This window comes from Geotrypetes seraphini, chromosome 4 (assembly GCF_902459505.1).
Source record: "Geotrypetes seraphini chromosome 4, aGeoSer1.1, whole genome shotgun sequence".
Classification (NCBI taxonomy): Eukaryota; Metazoa; Chordata; class Amphibia; order Gymnophiona; family Dermophiidae; genus Geotrypetes; species Geotrypetes seraphini.
In genome coordinates, this window is record NC_047087.1 from 206,762,357 (window position 1) to 206,780,034 (window position 17,678).

General features: G+C 42.2%; 1 protein-coding gene across 8 annotated transcripts in view; it reads right to left on the reverse strand.

The window, feature by feature from the left end:
* The window catches only part of GRID1 (glutamate ionotropic receptor delta type subunit 1), a 1,864,061-nt gene that overhangs the window by 518,847 nt on the left and 1,327,536 nt on the right, over positions 1 to 17,678 (reverse strand). The gene's annotated exons all lie outside the window — the stretch shown is intronic.

The following is a 17,678-nucleotide window of genomic DNA, read 5'->3' on the forward strand; positions in this document are numbered from 1 at the left end:
CCTAATGCCTTTGTACAGAACCATGGTGAGGCCTCATCTGGAGTATTGCGTACAATTCTGGAGGCCACATTACCATAAAGATGTGCTGAGAGTCAAGTCGGTACAGCGAATGGTCACCAGGATGGTCTCGGGGCTCAAAGATCTATCATACGAAGAAAGGCTAAACGAATTGCGGCTATACTCTCTCAAAGAACATAGGGAGAGAAGAGACATGATTGAGACGTTTAAGTATGTCACTGGTCGTATCAAGGTAGAAGATGATATTTTCCTTCTTAAAGGACCCTCGGCCACAAGAGGCCACCCGCTGAAAATAAAGGGCGGGAAGTTTCATGGCGACACTAGGAAATACTTCTTCACCGAAAGAGTGGTTGACAGCTGGAGTAAGCTCCCAGTACAAGTGATCGAGGCCAGCAGCGTGCCAGATTTTAAGAACAGATGGGATGCTCATGTCGGATCTCTATGAGGGAAAGGTCATCAGAGAGCGATTAACTAGGGGGGTGGGACAATGGAGTGGGCAGACTCAATGGGCCTCGGCCTTTTTCTGCCATCACTTTTTATGTTTCTATGTTTCTAAATGATTCTTAAGGATTATTTGTATCATAGGCTCCTTTTACGAAGGTACGCTAAGGTTTTAGCGCACGCACAAAAGTAGCCAAAAATCTACCACCTCCTAAAAAGGTCTGGTTCTAGGTGTTTCAGACTTGGATGATTTTTTGGATGAGAATGTGGTATAAAGATAGATGACTTGGTGATAATCAAACGGCTGGACGTAGAAATAGACGATTCTCAAAAAAATATATATATATTTTTGTACGTATTTTTTGAGAATGGATTTTAGACGCTGCCGACTTTGGGTGACTAGCGCCCTAGGCCCAAAAGGGACTTAGACATAGGGCTCCTTTTTCAAAGCCGCATTAGCGGCTTTATCGCATGCAACTTTTTAGCACGCGCTAACCCCCGCGCTAGCTGAAAAACTACCGCCTGCTCAAGAGGAGGTGATAGCGGCTAGTGCAGCCGGCAAATTAGCGCGTGCTATTACGTGCGTTAAACTGCTAACGCGGCTTCGTAAAAGGAGCCCATAGTTTTTGATTACATCCCTCCACATGTATCAAATAACAAGTAAAGATGTGTATATAGTCCTGGTGTAATTTTCAAAGTGAAAAATCTGAATATGCATGAACATTTTACTATAAAATGACTCCTAAAATGCCCTTCAATTGCATATTTAAATCTGAATCTGGAAAAGGAAGACAGCAAACCTAAGGAAGAGATATTCAAAATGAACAAAAGCATTGAAAATGAAGGATGAATAACAAGAGGTTAAATAAAAGTCAGGAACAAGATAATGGGTAGGAATCTTTTGTCTTCCAAATGTGAAAGAGATCATTGAATTACTGTCTCATTAAAGTCAAATATCTAAATGTGTTTGTGGCACCAAGCTCAGAGAAATATGCATTCCAGACAGCAGGATTCCTTGCTCTCCTACTGTGTCTATTTATCAAGAATATATTTCATTTCCAGATCTTGTAATTGATTCAGAGCTTCAGATGTTATGCAGATAAGTCAGTCGCTGAACATGCTTAGGTGAGCCATTACAGATCACTTTTTGAAGTAAACAACCACTATTTTTTTCTACTAGACTAGTCCCTAAGATCTTCCCTCAGGTGCATGGTCATGCTGCTTAAAATTTTATTTCCCTCAAGAGTTAGAAGAAATACTTAGGCAGTAATGTGTCTAAAAATACTTATTCAAAAGAAAAAAAAAAATTGCAGCTCAGTTCAATACAGAAGCTAGCCATAAGTTCATTATTTAGATCCAATTATGACATACGTATATATCAAGGTCAATATATTAAAAAAAAAAACATTGGGCTGGTTATCATTAGGAAATGTTTCAATAAAACATAACTGACTTTTGAGGAGTGTGTGGCGCAGTGGTTGAAGATACAGCCTCAGCACCCTGGAGTTGTGGATTCAAACCCCGCGCTGCTCCTTGTGACCCTGGGCAAGTCACTTAATCCTCCATAGCCCCAGATTGTGAGCCCACTGGGACAGAGAGGGAAAATGCTTGAGTACCTGATTGTAAAACTGCTTAGATAACCTTGACAGGCGGTATATAAATCCTAATTGTGATTTTGAAAAGAACTTTAAAAAGAAATATTACCTCTATTGTGGTAGGAATGGCAGATATTTCCAGCTGTATCCAAAGTTACTCAGGCTAGACGTAGACAATACCTTAAAATTAAAGATAGTATTGTGGCCCTAGGAGCTACTTTTTTTTTTTTTTTTTTTTCCTCTAAATGTATAGCTACTTTTTCAGATTATGTATTCTTTGAAACAGATCAGTTGGAAAGACTGATAGATAGGGAAGTTAAACATCATAGGAGTTTAATTGTAATACTGCCCTGAGCCTTAAATAGATCCAGGCCTAGCCTGAACTTAAGGCTCCTTTAACAAAGCCACGGCAAAGGTTTCAACCACAGGCCAACAAGGTAAATGCTCCAACGCTCTTAGGAATTCTATGAGCCTCAAAGCATTTACCTTGCCGGCCCGCTATTGAAACCTCTACAAACATATACCATGCAAGTCTGCCCAGTACTGGCCTTAGTTCTTACTATTATTTTCTGATTCTAGATCCTCTGTGTTCATCCCATGCTTCTTTGAACTCCATTACCGTTTTCCTCTCCACCACCTCTCTCGGGAGTGGATTCCAGGCATCCACCACCCTCTCCGTAAAGTAGAATTTCCTAACATTGCTCAACCTCAAATTATGTCCTCTGGTTTTACCATTTTCCTTTCTCTGGAAAATATTTAGTTCTACATTAATACCTTTCAAGTATTTGAATGTCTGAATCATATCTACCCTGTCCCTCCTTTCTTCTAGGGTATCCATATTCAGGGCTTCCAGTCTCTCCTCATACGCCTTGTCACACTGTTTTTTCACCTTTAGATCTTCGGACACTATCACCCCAAGGTCCATGCATATCAACCTCTCACCTCCCAGCATATACGGTTCCTTCCGATTATTAATCCTCAAATGCATTACTCTGCATTTCTTTACATTGAATTTTAGTTGCCAGATATTAGACCATTCCTCTAACTTTTGCAGATCCTTTTTCATATTTTTCACTCCCTCTTCGGTGTCTACTCTGTTGCAAATCTGTAGTCCTTTCTGCACTCCTCTTCTTGGGATTTTTTTAATATTTCATGTACGCCAGCTCTTTTGCTTTTATTTTCTCTGCCACTGGTTTGGAGAACAATATTGGTTTCTTTTTTCTCTTGTTTTTATTTATTTTCTTCACATAAAGGTCCGTAGCCATTTTTATTGCTCCTTTCAGCTTAGACCACTGTTTGTCCACTTCTCATGTCCTCCCATCCTAACAGCTCTTTCTTCAAGTACTCTCCCATTTTATTAAAGTCCATTTGATGATCGCTACTTCCCAGGTGAGCACCCACTCGAACATTAGAGATACTCTCTCCATTTGTGAGGACCAGATCCAATATCACTTTTTCCCTTGTGGGTTCCAACACCATTTGTATGAGCAGAGCCTCTTGAAAGGCATCCACAAACTCCCTACTTCTTTCCAATTCTGCAGGAGGAACATTCCAGTCTGCATCCAGCAGGTTGAAATCTCCCAACAGCAGCACCTCTTCTTTCCTTCCAAACTTTTGGACATCCACAATCAGATACATATCAATTTGCTGCGAGTGAGTCGGAGGTCTGTAGACTACACCCACATAGATAGAAGTGCCATCTTCTCTTTTCAGAGCGATCCATATTGCTTCTTCCTCTCCCCAGGTCCTTTGCATTTCAGTTGCTTGGATATCTATCTTTACATAGAGAGCTACTCCTCCATCTTTTGACCATCTCTGTCCTTCCTAAAAAGATTATATCCCGGTATGTTTGCATACCATCCATGGGATTCACTGAACCCTGTCTCTGTGGTAGCAACAATATCCAGATCTGCCTCTAACATCAGGGCTTGCAGATCATGAACTTTGTTGCTTAGACAGCGAGCATTTGTGGTCATTGCTCTCCAGCTATTTTTCAGCGGTAATCTTCTTTTTCGTATAGTTTTTTGTTTCATTTCACTTTCCATTGCAATGCTAAGAAGTGAGTTGCCAATATTGTTTACTTTGTAATCTTTACTACCATCACATCTTGTCTTTTGCCGGGGGTGGTCTCTATAATTGTCCTTCATACATATACCACCCCCACCTTCTAGTTTAAATGCCTAGAAACATATTGTCTAAATTTCTCCACAAGGTTTCTTTTTCCTGCTGTAGTAATATGTAGCCCATCAGTGCAATATAGCTTATTGTCCTTCCATGTATTACCCCATCCTCCTATGTACCTGAAGCCTTCCTGATGACACCAGGCTTTGAGCCATCTATTAAAGTCCTCTGTTTTTTACTCTTTGCTCTCCCTTTCCATATGCATGCAGTACTTCAGAAAAAGCTACAGTCTTTACAAAAGGTTTCAAGCTCTCACCAAGCTCCTGAAAATCTTTCTGCACTGCAAGTGTGGAATTGTTGGCCAGGTCATTTGTTCCCAGATGGATAATATCGGTGTTAAAATCCTTAGTTCCTTCCTTAATTATAGTCAATATTTGCCTGTGTCGGAAGCCTTCTCTCTGACGTGACACGTCAGAGAGGATTCTGACGCAGGTGCAGCTCATGAGAGGAGCCACGGCGATGGCTTTGAACTAAAAAAATAACTTTGGCAAGGGACAGAAGAATAACTTCAGTAAGGGAGCCAGCCAAATCTGCAGGCCACAGAATAGTACCTGGGGGGCCTGTGTTAGACAGAGTGAGGGCGGGTGGGGGGGAGTCGCTGCCGTGGTCGCAGCCTCTGAGCATCCGTGCTTAAGGTGCCTCCGCATGCGCAGTAGAAGGAGCCAGCATCGCCGAGGGAGGGCGATGGGGAAACCACCGCTGGCTTCTTCTACTGCGCATGTGTGGCATGGAAGCACAGATCACGGACGCAGGGATCATGAAGATTGAAGTGTGCATGCGCACTAAGTGTTTTATTATAGCAGATAACTTGCATAGAGGTGATTTACTTGGAATATGACCAAAGAAATAGCCTAAAACCTACTAGCCTTTGGAGCTCAAGTAACAATATTAAATCAGCAAAACTGAAGTTCTTCATGACAATAAGTCCTTTTGACCAATATATCAGCGACCTAATAGCTTAATGATTAATTTGTATTTAAAAAATTTATAATCCACTTACAAACCTAAGTGGCTAACAAGACAACATATACAATGGTAAACAAGCATATACATAAAACTTAACAAAATATTTCTATACCAAAAATAATAAAATCAGGAGACAATCATCTTTCAGACCTCACTTTCCTTTCTTTTTCAAGGTCATATTTTACTGTCCTATGTCAACATGAATTGCTAAAATTAATTATAAACTAAAAGAAAGAAGTATGCCTTAAGTAACATATTTTTACAAAGTCATATCATTCCAGACATCTCATTCCACAAAACTGGACCTGCAACTGAGAAGCAGGATTTTCTGGTATTGACATATCATACTTTGGGGTCCTTTTATCAAGCCGCGCTAGCGGGGTTAGTGCGTCGGACATTTCATCACACTCTAACCCCTGCGGCTGGCTAAAAAACTAACTATTTATTTGTTCATTTTTATAGCCCGTCCTCCCCAGGAGCACAGAACGGGTTTCAAGCATACATGCACAAGTTTCCACTACACACGCTACAGTCAATAACATGCTATACAAAAATCCAAATGATAGATAAGAAAAAATGGAATGGGAAGGAAAGCAAATGTAATAAAAATTAAAATAAAGCTAAATGAAAAAAAAAAAGAAGTTCAGTTCAAACAGTTTAATGTAGACGATCCTTCATTGAAATACACCACTAGTGCAGAAGGAGGAGTCAAGCTGATATTGAAGTCCGCCGTCAAAATCACTGCCAGAGCAGGGACAGCCACAGGCCCAACGGACAGTAGAGCCGATTCGTCAGGATCTCTGGCAGTGTAATGTCTCAAGGCAACACAGATCAAGGCTGATCCTCCAGAATGCCTCACAGCTCCACCAGCGATCTCCCAACATCAGGTTTTCCGGCTCCGTTGAAGCAGACTCCGCCCGATGGGGAGGGCAGGGCTCATTGTCAAGACCACCAGCACAGATGAGCGGAGATCTCCTGCCGCAACCCCAATCTCTCGCTGCCCTCATCTTTCCCACTGAATAGGGCTGCAGCGTATCGACCAGGCACAGGCAGACAGGGGGCGCTATGGCCCGAGGGAGAAAGGAGGCCTCTAGCAGATTTTGCCCCAATACAAAGGGAATGGCCCGAAGCGAAGCCGCACATCCGAAGAGCAGCCAACAGCGGCCAACGTTTACGGCCATGTACGGGTGTTTCGGTTGGGAACATAAAATGATTAAATAAGATTAATGAATCGGAATGAATTATAAGAATATGAAAAAATAACCTAGAATATTAAAAATAAAATATAAGGATACAAAAATAACAGAAAATAAAACCAATAAAAACAGAAAAAAGGCGGTAGGCACCACAACTCACAGCCTAACTTGACGCCATCTTGGAAATTTTAATGATAATTTTACATCAAGCATAGTAGACGTGTCCATTATACATATGGCCACAAGGTCCTATAACCAAAAGATGCTGCAATGAAAGAACCTATGATCAACTGTCATATGGCCAAGTAGGTATGACCAAATGTCCTATGATCAATAGTCTATATACCAATTCTCTAACAGGTGTCATAAAATAGGCACCGATATGCAGCACAATAAGTTTTAATTCTATAATGGCATCTGGGTGCCAAGATTACTAGCATAAATCAGCAGTTATGCACCAATATTCAGGTGTCACTAATTATGCCATATCAATAGTAGGCATAAATGTGCATAACTTCCCTCCCCCCTCCAAATGGCATTTCTAAATCCATTTTAGATCATTTGCAATAACTTAGGCCTTCTTTTACTACACCACTGAGCTTTGGAGCAGCGTTAGAGCATTTAGCGCTCCGGGATGCATTAGAAACCTCTACCATGGCTTCATAAAGGGGGGAGGGGGTTAATTTAGCTAAATTATTAAAATAATCACTCCAGAATGTACTGCTGAATTTAGAGTTTAGTCACTCTCAGCTCTGATTTGGTAAGAAAAGCAACATGCTAAAGCACTAGGAAGAATGACTCATATTCACTTGTTCATTACTGTTTTATTGAATGGGAAAAAAAGAGTCAGAGCTACCTTTTCACATAGAAAGTTCAGTGGTATTGTCAAGGAGTCCAGCAGCTGAAAGGCCTCATTGAATTTTAATGTTCTGAACAAAAGTCTGTTGACTGACTAAGCACTTAAGAATTAATAAATGTTTTGCTTTTGTGTGGTTCTTTGAAAGACTTTGTTTCTTTTTCTGTTAGTATCTTGACTTTGGGGAAAGGACTGAACAGATGTTTTCGTTCTGAATACAGTGTTTAGGGAATGCAGTGTTCCCTTTCATAATACACCTGACTTTCTAAATAGGATAAATGCTTTCCTTTAGCTTGTCTGGTAATTTTTGTTTTGTATTTAACATTTTCTGGATGCTATTAGATTTAATTTTGTACAAACTTTGAATTTCCATTTGGTTAAGAGAGATCAGGAGAGGATACCATACAAATACATGGTGCTATTAAAACCAAGTACAACAGACTCTGAGAAATATCACAAGCAGCAATTATTAAATCTTCATGAAACACTAAGAACATAAGAATTGCCGCTGCTGGGTCAGACCAGTGGTCCATCGTGCCTAGCAGTCTGCTCACGCGGTGGCCCTTAGGTCAAAGACCAGTGCCCTAACTGAGACTAGCCCTATCTGAGCATGTTCCAGTTCAGCAGGAACTTATCTAACTTTGTCTTGAATCCCTGAAGGGTGTTTTCCCCTATAACAGCCTCCAGAAGAGGTTTCTACCACTCTCTGGGTGAAGAAAAACTTCCTTACGTTTGTACAGAATCTATCCCCTTTCAACTTTAGAGAATGCCCTCTTGTTCTCCCTACCTTGGAAAGGGTGAACAACCTGTCTCTATCTACTAAATCTATTCCCTTCATTATCTTGAATGTTTCGATCATGTCCCCTCTCAATCTCCTCTTTTCAAGGAAGAAGAGGCTCAGTTTCTCTAATCTCTCACTGTACGGCAATTCCTCCAGCCCCTTAACCATTTTAGTCGCTCTTCTCTGGTCCCTTTTGAGTTGTACTTTGTCCTTCTTCATGTACGGCATGTATTGCTGGAGAGGGCACTGTGTTGAAATACGAGGGTTCATTGAAAAGGTCTCAGACCAACCAATTACTGGGGCAGTCTACATCAAGGGCTATATACTTAGGGGTCCTTTTACTAAGGTGTGGTAGCCGATTTCAAGCATGCTAAAAATTAGGGCACGAAAAATGCTAATGCGTCCATTATATTCTATGGATGCATTAACATTTAGCGCATGCTAAATCGGCTAGCGTGCCCTCTTAGTTCAGTGATTTTCTACTTTTTTCATTCCGTTGGAAAAATATGGAGCAAAAAAAGGTGGAAAATCACTGGACTGAGGACCAGATTTTCTAAAGTCACCGTGCATTTAATGATGGCACTAAACCATTGTTAAATGCACGTATTTTATCTTCCGATTCGCAAAACAGCTCAACATGGTCTTTTCCGTGCTTTCTAGCATCCTCCGATTGTACTATGCAAATATAGTACAATGAGGTCATTAATATTAAAATGGTAGTACAACAAGGTCATTAATATTAAAATGACCTCTCCTTGCAATTCTCAAAAAGAAACACCCCTCTGTTTACTAGGAATCAGGGCCGATATTTACTGGTAGGGTCTGAGCTATCTCAGATTTACTTTCCTGTCATTCCCTGAGCGCTGACTGGCTCAGGCACCAATAGGAAAATAAAGCAGCTCAGACCCACCACTGAAAACAAATGGTTCTAATTCCCTCCTCTTCTGCAGAACCCAAAAACAAGCCTGGCGGTCTAGTGCCCCCCTCACCCGCCAATTTCTCCCGATTTGCAGAAGGGATGACCACTCCTTCCTGTTGAAAGGTTCTCCCTCTCTGATAGCCCCTCCCCAACACTACAACCCGCTGAGCCAGTTGGAAGGCTCAGCGGAACAGTTTGAATTTCTACCTGCCTTTCTCTGGTAGCAGTTGGGATGGCATCATCGGGCGTGGGAGCACACTCTGCCCCTCCCCGATGCTACAACCCACCAAACCACTTAAAAGACACAACCCACCAAACCACTAAAAAGACACAACCATAACGGCACACAGCCGTTCGACACACATCAAAGGTACATTAACGAACGCCTTTTAGCGAAGCGACTGAGAAGCGACCGAACTACCAACCTACAACCTACAGCTTGGTTTCATACAATCACACTACCAGACACAGTTACTCTCAAAATGTTAACTACACCACAAAAACACACACAGGCTATCTTACTGATTGTCCTGATCCTAGCCAACCGGAAGACAACAGCAAACAACATCTTCCCAATACCAACTATATCAAACACCAATGGAATTCTCCACCCATCCAGACAAATCACAACAGACAGATACATACACTACCAGACCTACACCTACCACCCCAACACACAAATAACAAGACCGACTAACCCCTACAAGACCAAAACGCACCCTCATCAAAGATCGCTCATCTACCCGAAAACAACTCATAGCAAACCAACTACACCAATCTCACATGTGCTTACCTTAACATAAGAGCCATAGGCCCAAAAACAGATTACACAAAAAAACTGGATGGAAAGGGTAAAACTAGACTGCCTCTTTCTCACTGAAACCTGGCTTACCTCTGAAGCAGATCCCAGAATAACAGAAGTTTGCCCTAAAGGATACAAAATGATAGTGGTCTGCAGAGAAAACAAAAGAGGAGGAGGAAACGCCATCATAGCCAAAAACATCATAGACCTAAAAATACAAGACAAAATTACTACCCCATACATGGACTTACTAGCTTGTCAACTCTCAGGCACCTCACTCAAAGGCACCCTAAACTGCATGCTTTGCTACATAACACCGGGAAACTGGAACACAGCAAAACCAAAATTTGAAGACTTTATCTACCGAAACTGATTAACGACAGCCTACAACTTAATCCTAGGAGACCTAAACCTCCACCTCGAAAACCAATCCTCCAAACCACTAGAAACCTTACTATCTTACCTTGAGGTCTTAACATACAAGATATTAAACCTACAAACAACTCATGAAAAAGGCCACAAACTCGACATTGCTGCCTACATGACCCAGCAAACCACACAACCAGAAATTCACACATCAAATTGGAACCTGGTATCGCTCCCTCTGGTCAGATCACTATACATACTCCTTCAACATCAACTGGACCAACAACAAAAACAAACCAAACACACAAAAAATAACCTACATCTCACGTAAGCACATCGACCCCACCGACTTCTGGATGAAAACAGATGCCATAATCCAAGACTATAACCCCAAAAACTTCATCTCACAATGGAGCTAACTAAGTGAAGCAACCCTAGATGAGCTAGCTCCAGAACAAACCAAAACCAAAATCCATAGAAAATCTTACAAATGGTTCGACAATGAACTTCTCCTACTAAAGAGACAATGCAGACAACTAGAAAGAAAATAGAGGAAAAACAGTGAAGACTCCAGAAAAACAACATGGAGAAAACTGAATCGAGAATACAAAAAAATCAAAAGAAAAACGAAAAACATACTACACAAAGCAAATAGGAGAAGAAATCCAAGACACAAAAAAACTATTCCAACTACTAAAATAACTCACAGACACCAAACCCTACCTGACAAGCAACAATGCCCCCACACCCACAGTCACAGTCTTAGCAACATTCTTCAAAGACAAAATTGCAACCATAATATCGACCTTCAATGGAACACCTATACACCTAGAAGAGATCACAACACTCTCCACAGAAGAAGAAGCAGTTGCAGCAGACAGACATCACCATCCTCATCCCATACGATCACTCCAAACCTACCATGACAGACGAACTTCACCAAACACTGGAAGCAATCACAACCTGGATGGAAAATCACAAACTTAAACTCAACCAAGACAAAACCAAATTCATCCTCCTAGAAAATGACAAGATCCAAACCACAACCACCCTAGACATAAACGCAACCAAATATCCAATCCAAACAACCATAAAACTACTAGGCATGACCATAGACAGACGCTGCACAATGCAACCCAAATAAACAAAACAACCCAAAAATCATTCGCAATCATGAGAAACCTGAGACAAGTCCGAAAATTCTTTGAAAGTACACAATTCCTACTTATAGTACAATCCCTAATTCTAAGTATATTGGACTACTGTAACATACTCTTCCTCCCATGTCCGGCAACCACGATAAGACAACTCCAAACAATCCAAAATACAGCCTTAAGACTCGTCTATTCATTGAAAAAACACGACCACATCACTGAGGCCTTCATCAACTCACACTGGCTCCCAATCCAAGAAAGAATCCAATTCAAATTCTACTGCATTTTATTTAAAACCCTACACGGAGACAGTCCATCATACCTGAACAATCGCCTCATACAAGCAACCAATACCAGACACAGAAAAACGCACTCCCCATTCATACCCCCCCCATCCAAAGAAGTAAAAAGAACTAAACTACATGACGGCCTCCTAGCCACACAAGCTGCAAGACTGGACAACCAGATCACCAACCTTCTGATGACCACTCCAGACTACAAGACTTTCAGAAAAGAAATAAAAACCACCCTTTTCAAGAAATTCCTAAAACAACAATAACAACACGACCTCTAAAAACCCTTAAGATCTACATCTTACCCCTCAAGCTATTCATTATAACTCATATAACTCTACAATCCTGCAATTCTGTAATTCGGTAATTCTGTAATTCATTGCAATTCTGTAATTCATTGCAACTCCGCTATCCTGTAAATCTATAATTCATTATAATTCTGTTCTTTAATGTAACCTTTTGTAATCCGCCTTGAACCGCAAGGTAATGGCGGAATAGAAATCCCTAATGTAATGTAATGTAATGTAATGTAACATGGTCCCACTTCTCACCAATACTATGGTCAGACTTCAACAAACTCTTCAACAAGTATAGCCACGCAACTTGCACCCTAAACCACTGCCTCCCATACCTATTGAAAGTCTCCAGTACACTATTTTGCACCCTACTCTTGCAATGGATACAAACCCTACTAACTGACAGCCTTTTCCCACAAGATCTCAGCAAAATCATCATCACACCAATCCTGAAAACCCCCCAAAGGAGAAACAGACCAACAATCCAATACAGACACATAGCCTCAGTACCACTTTATGTCACGCTAATGGAAGGCCTCATAGCCAAAGTCCTAAACTCATACCTAGAGAACCACTCATACCTAGAGAACCTACTCCATGCAACACATTCAAGCTTCAGAACCAAGCACAGCACTAAGACCCTAGTTGGCTCACTCATGGACACTGTCAGACAACATCTCAGCACAGGCAAAACAAAATGCTAATTATTCAACTAGATCTCTCCACAGCTTTTCACCAGGTAGACCATAACATCCTTCTATAGATACTGAACTCAATAGGAATCAGTGGTAAGGTACTATAATGGTTTAAAGGATTCCTTCAATCCAGAACATACAGAGTTAAAACAAACAAAGAAAAATCCGAGCCATGGTCTAACCCCTGCGGAGTACCCCAAGGATCACCTCTTTCTCCCACACTCTTCAACCTATACATTGCCTCCCTCGGTTCCTACCTAGACAAATAAGGTCTAATATCCTACACCTATGCAGCCGACATCACCATTCGCCTTCTGTTCGATCAACCAGCACCATCCATGACAGACAAAATACACAGAACACTTGAAACAATAGCAACTTGGATGAAAGACCAAAAACTAAAACTAAATCCGGACAAAACAGACATCATCCTACTCGAAAATAACAAAACCCCAACAGTAACAAGCCTTGTCATAAACTCTACAACATACCACATCCAACCCATTTTAAAACTCCTGGGAGTGCTAATAGACAGAGACTGTACAATGCAGCCACAAATCAACAAAACAATAAAAAAATTATTTGCAGTCATGAGAATCCTGAGCCAAATCAGAAAATTCTTCAACAGAAAACAATTCCAACTTTTCTAAAAGACTACTGCAACATATTATATCTCCCATGCACAGCAACCATGATAAAACAATTACAAACAATACAAAACACAGCCCTAAGGCTGGTCTATTCACTGAAGAATTACAACCACATCACAGAGGCATACCATGACTCACATTGGCACCCAATACAAGCGAGAATATACTTCAAATTTTACTGCCTACTATTTAAAGCAATAATCGGAGACAGCCCAGCCTATTGGAACAATCGACTAGTTCAATCCACCTCAACCAGACATAGGAGAACCCATGTACCATTCACACACCCTCCAACCAAAAATGTCAAAAGAAAAAAACTGTACAACAACCTCCTAGCCACTTGAGCTTCAAAACTCGACCCACAACTCTACAACCTATTGACCACAACCATAGAATACAAGACCTTCAAAAAAGAAATAAAAACCCTTCTATTCATAAAACACATAAAACCGAACTAACACAATCAGAAATGTCCTAAGCATCACCTGCAACTGCTACATATGAACTTCTAATATCATGACAACTCAGATGTAATCCTTAACAACTCAAAGAAATGTAAAAACTACTCCCTAAAAACTTCTAATCTCCGGACAAACCATTTGTAATCCGCCTTGAACTGCAAGGTAATGGTGGAATAGAAATCCCTAATGTAATGTAATGTAATATAATAGTCTAGTGTATGCCCCCCCCCTTAACCCCTATGCTTTGTTAAGAAGGCTGCCAGGAGGGATGCTCAGTCCTTCCTGCTGGCAGACGCGCCTCTTCCAAATGGCAGGCCTTACCATTCACGGTGCATCCTGAAATGCCCTGGGAGGAGACTAGGGCCCTGATTGTCCCAGGCACCTAAAAGCTGTCCCCTTAGTGGCCTTGGGAGCAGCCTTAGGCATCTGGGACAATCAGGGCCTTAGGCATTTTGAAGAGATGATCCTGCCAGCAGGATGGACTGACCATCCCTCCCGCTGGCCTTCTTATCAAGGTACATGAGGGGGGAGGGGGGCAGTGTCGGGGGATGCACCAGACCACCAGGGTGGGAAACCCTTTCGGCAGGAGGGAGTGGGCATTTGTCCTGCTGATCTTCAGTACATAGGGTTGGGGGTGGCAGGCATGTTGGCAGGAGGGAGTGGGATCCCTCCAGCCAATCTAATTTAATGGTATGGGGGGAGTGGGCTTGGGGTGGGATGAAGGCTCAGCCTGATTGGGGGGGCTATCCTCGAGGGCAGTTGGAAGGGAGGAATCGGGGACTCTCCCTGCCAGATGAATCAATCGTGGCAGGGGGATCCCCAGTCAGCTGAGCAGGCAGGGAGAGTAGCATCTGTGGGCATTTTTGTTTTGGGGTTTTTTTTTTCACTTTTTGACAGGAGTGAGGAGCTGTGCCTAGTGATTGCTCTTCTAAGCAAATGCCAGGTACAGTTCCTCCCCCCCTTTTAATGGCAATTCTCCACACAAATACCATGCATATAATTTGCATGCTATGGTGCTGAGAACCACCAGTAAAACAAAAATCGCTCCTACCATGTAAGCTAGCACCTAAGGCCACTCTTCTCTGGAGCTGGCAAGTCGGTTGCCTCTTCATCCTGGTCCACATGCGCTGGTGCTCACTGCAGTGCCTCTCCCAGGCGAGCGGGCACCAACCTCTGCTGATTTGTCTGAACAGACTATCCCCACCTTCCCCAGTTCCCTTCAGAGTCTGTTCCTCTGCACCTCATCTTTTCTTTCTCCCTGCCCCTTACCTTCACGGCAGGCAATTTCTAAATTTCCTTCCTATTAGCAACCGTAACATTGAAGTCATGTGTGGCTGCAGGAAAGATCATCTCTGATGCAACTTTCAGTTGCGTCAGAGATGACCTTTATGGCAGCTGCATGCGATTTCAATGCTTCGGCTGCTCGTAGGAAGGAAATTTAGAAATTGCCTGCCATGAAGGTAAGGGGCAGGGAGGGAGAAAGGAAGATGCTCAGACGGGGCGGTGGCGATGGCGATCGGGCGGCAGCAGCGATTGGGCAGCAGCGATCAGTAAGGAGGGAGGGAGGTGCTCGGATGGGGCAGTGGTGGCAATTGGGTGGTGGTGATCTGTAAGGAGGGAGGGAGCATGATCAGTGACCGCGTGCGTTCTCTCCCTTAACAGCAGAGACAAGGCCATTCACCGCTCCACAGGGCAGTGAATGGCCTTGTCCAAGTAGCCGCGGTGAACACTGTTTTTCCCCCCACCGTTTTGGCGGGTAACCTGCGATCACCCGCGGCTCACCACAGGTAACAGCCACCGTGTCATTCTCTAGTGTATAGCCCTCGATGGAGGCTGCCCCAGCTTTGTTGGTTGGACTGAGAACTTTTCATTGACCCCTTGTATAAAAGCATAAGAAAAATTATTTAAAAATTCACAAATATGTTTTAAAATAGCGTTTCATATCAGAATAATATACCAAAGCTAACAGAATATGTCACAAATTTGAATCTTGTGCTTGAATTAGTCACTAAAAGACACTTTTACTAAGCTGTTCTAATAAAAGGGCTTAGCACAAAACATCTATTTTTAATACAGCAGTAATTTCGGCCTTTTTCAATTATTTCTTTTTCTGGCCATGCACTAATGTTGGCATTAGCCTGTAGCCACTGAAAAAAAAAAAAAATGAAGATAGGAGCATTTACCGCCTCCTATTTAAGAGGCACTAAGGACACCTGCATTGTATTATTCAGTTAGTATACAATGACAGTGAAGAGTGCTTCCATGTAGGGTTACCAGACATCCGGATTTCCCCGGATATCTCCTCCTTTTGAGGACATGTCCGGGGGTCCGGACGGCTTTTCAAAACCCGGCAATTTATCTGGGTTTTAAAAAGCTTCCAACAAATCCCCGTCAGGCAGGAGGGCATCCATGCATGCGCGGATGTGATGCAATGATGTCATGTGTACGTGTGCGTGACATCATCGCATTGTAGCCGCATATGCATGGATGTCCTCCTGCCTGACGAAAGCAGGCAGCGGGGAGGGGCTGGGGCAGGATTGGGGGGCGGGACTGGGGTGGAACGGGGCAGAGATGGGTGGAACTGGGCGGGCTTGGCAGCGGGTCTAGTGGTCCGGATTTTCCATTTGAAAAATCTGGTAACCCTACTTCCATGCCCATTCTCCACTCCTGACATGCCCCCCCCCCCCACCAAAAAAAAAAATAATAAAAAATTACTGCACACTTAAAGATCTCAATCTGAATACTTTGGAGGAAAGGCAGGAGAGGAGAGATATGATAAAGATAGAGATAGATATGATAGAGACGTTTAAATACCTACATGATATCAACATAAAACTCACTTGTATACCGCAAATACCATTAAGTTCTATGCGGTTCACAAAGACTAGTAATACAAATGAATAAACATCTAATATCTAACTTCCAAAAGATTCCCTAAAAAGATGTGTCTTTAAGGCACGTAGAAATTGTTGATACGAATTTGAGAATGTGAATATGTGAGTTAAATCCCTAGTCCATAAGGCTGCCTGCCCCTTTTGTTTGAAAGGAAGCTCTGGAATGAGAGGGCTTAGGATGAAGTTAAGTGGTGTTAGGCTCAGGAGTAATCTACGGAAATACTTTTTTTTTTACCAGAAAGGGTGGTAGATGCGTGATACAGTCTCCTGGAAGCGGTAGCGGAGACAGAGACTCTGTCTGAATTCAAGAAATGCGTGAGATTTCTTAGAGAGAAGAAGAGATAATGGTTACTGGGATGGGCAGACTGGATGGGCCATTTGGCCTTTATCTGCCATCATGTTTTTATGTGGTGGTGGCCCATTAGTGACTGGGTCTGAGTTGTTAGTGGTAAGGGAGGAAGATTTTGAGGCCTCTTGTGATTTTGTTCAAATACTGATTCCAGGAAATGATTGTATTATCCCCTTCATCAAGACCCTAACAGGCCCTTGTACACACGCTAGATGCTGAGCCGGCATTCTATTCCTACGGGCGGATCGACATTTAGCATGTGCTGCTCAGCAGTACACTTTTGTAAAAGCCCACCTACACTTTTCTTTTTGTGGCAGTTAATATGAGGAAATTGAACCGCCAACAGGCATGCTAAAAATTAAACATCTTCTTCAATACAGGTATTAATGTTTCAGGCTTTAATAAGTAAGCTCATAGAAAATAGCCAGAATTGTGCAAACTAAGGGTGTAGGAGCAGCTCCCTGGGAGGGAGGTGGAGTTGGGGAGATGATTGGCAGTTTTCTGCAAGCAATTTGCGGGTTTAGACGCAATGCCCTATGGTTCAGGACTACTAGACACATCTACAAAAAAGATTATCGAGGTAAAAACCTAATCTTTTTCTCTTTTAGGAGTCACCATCCAAGAAAATAAATCTAGGTGTCTTCATGGCAATACTCTAAAATCTTTTGATAAGTGTGTGATAGCAGCCAAAACAGCAAATAGAATGATAGGTGTTATTAGGAAAGAAATAGAAAATAAGACAAATAACATATGTTAACGTAAAAT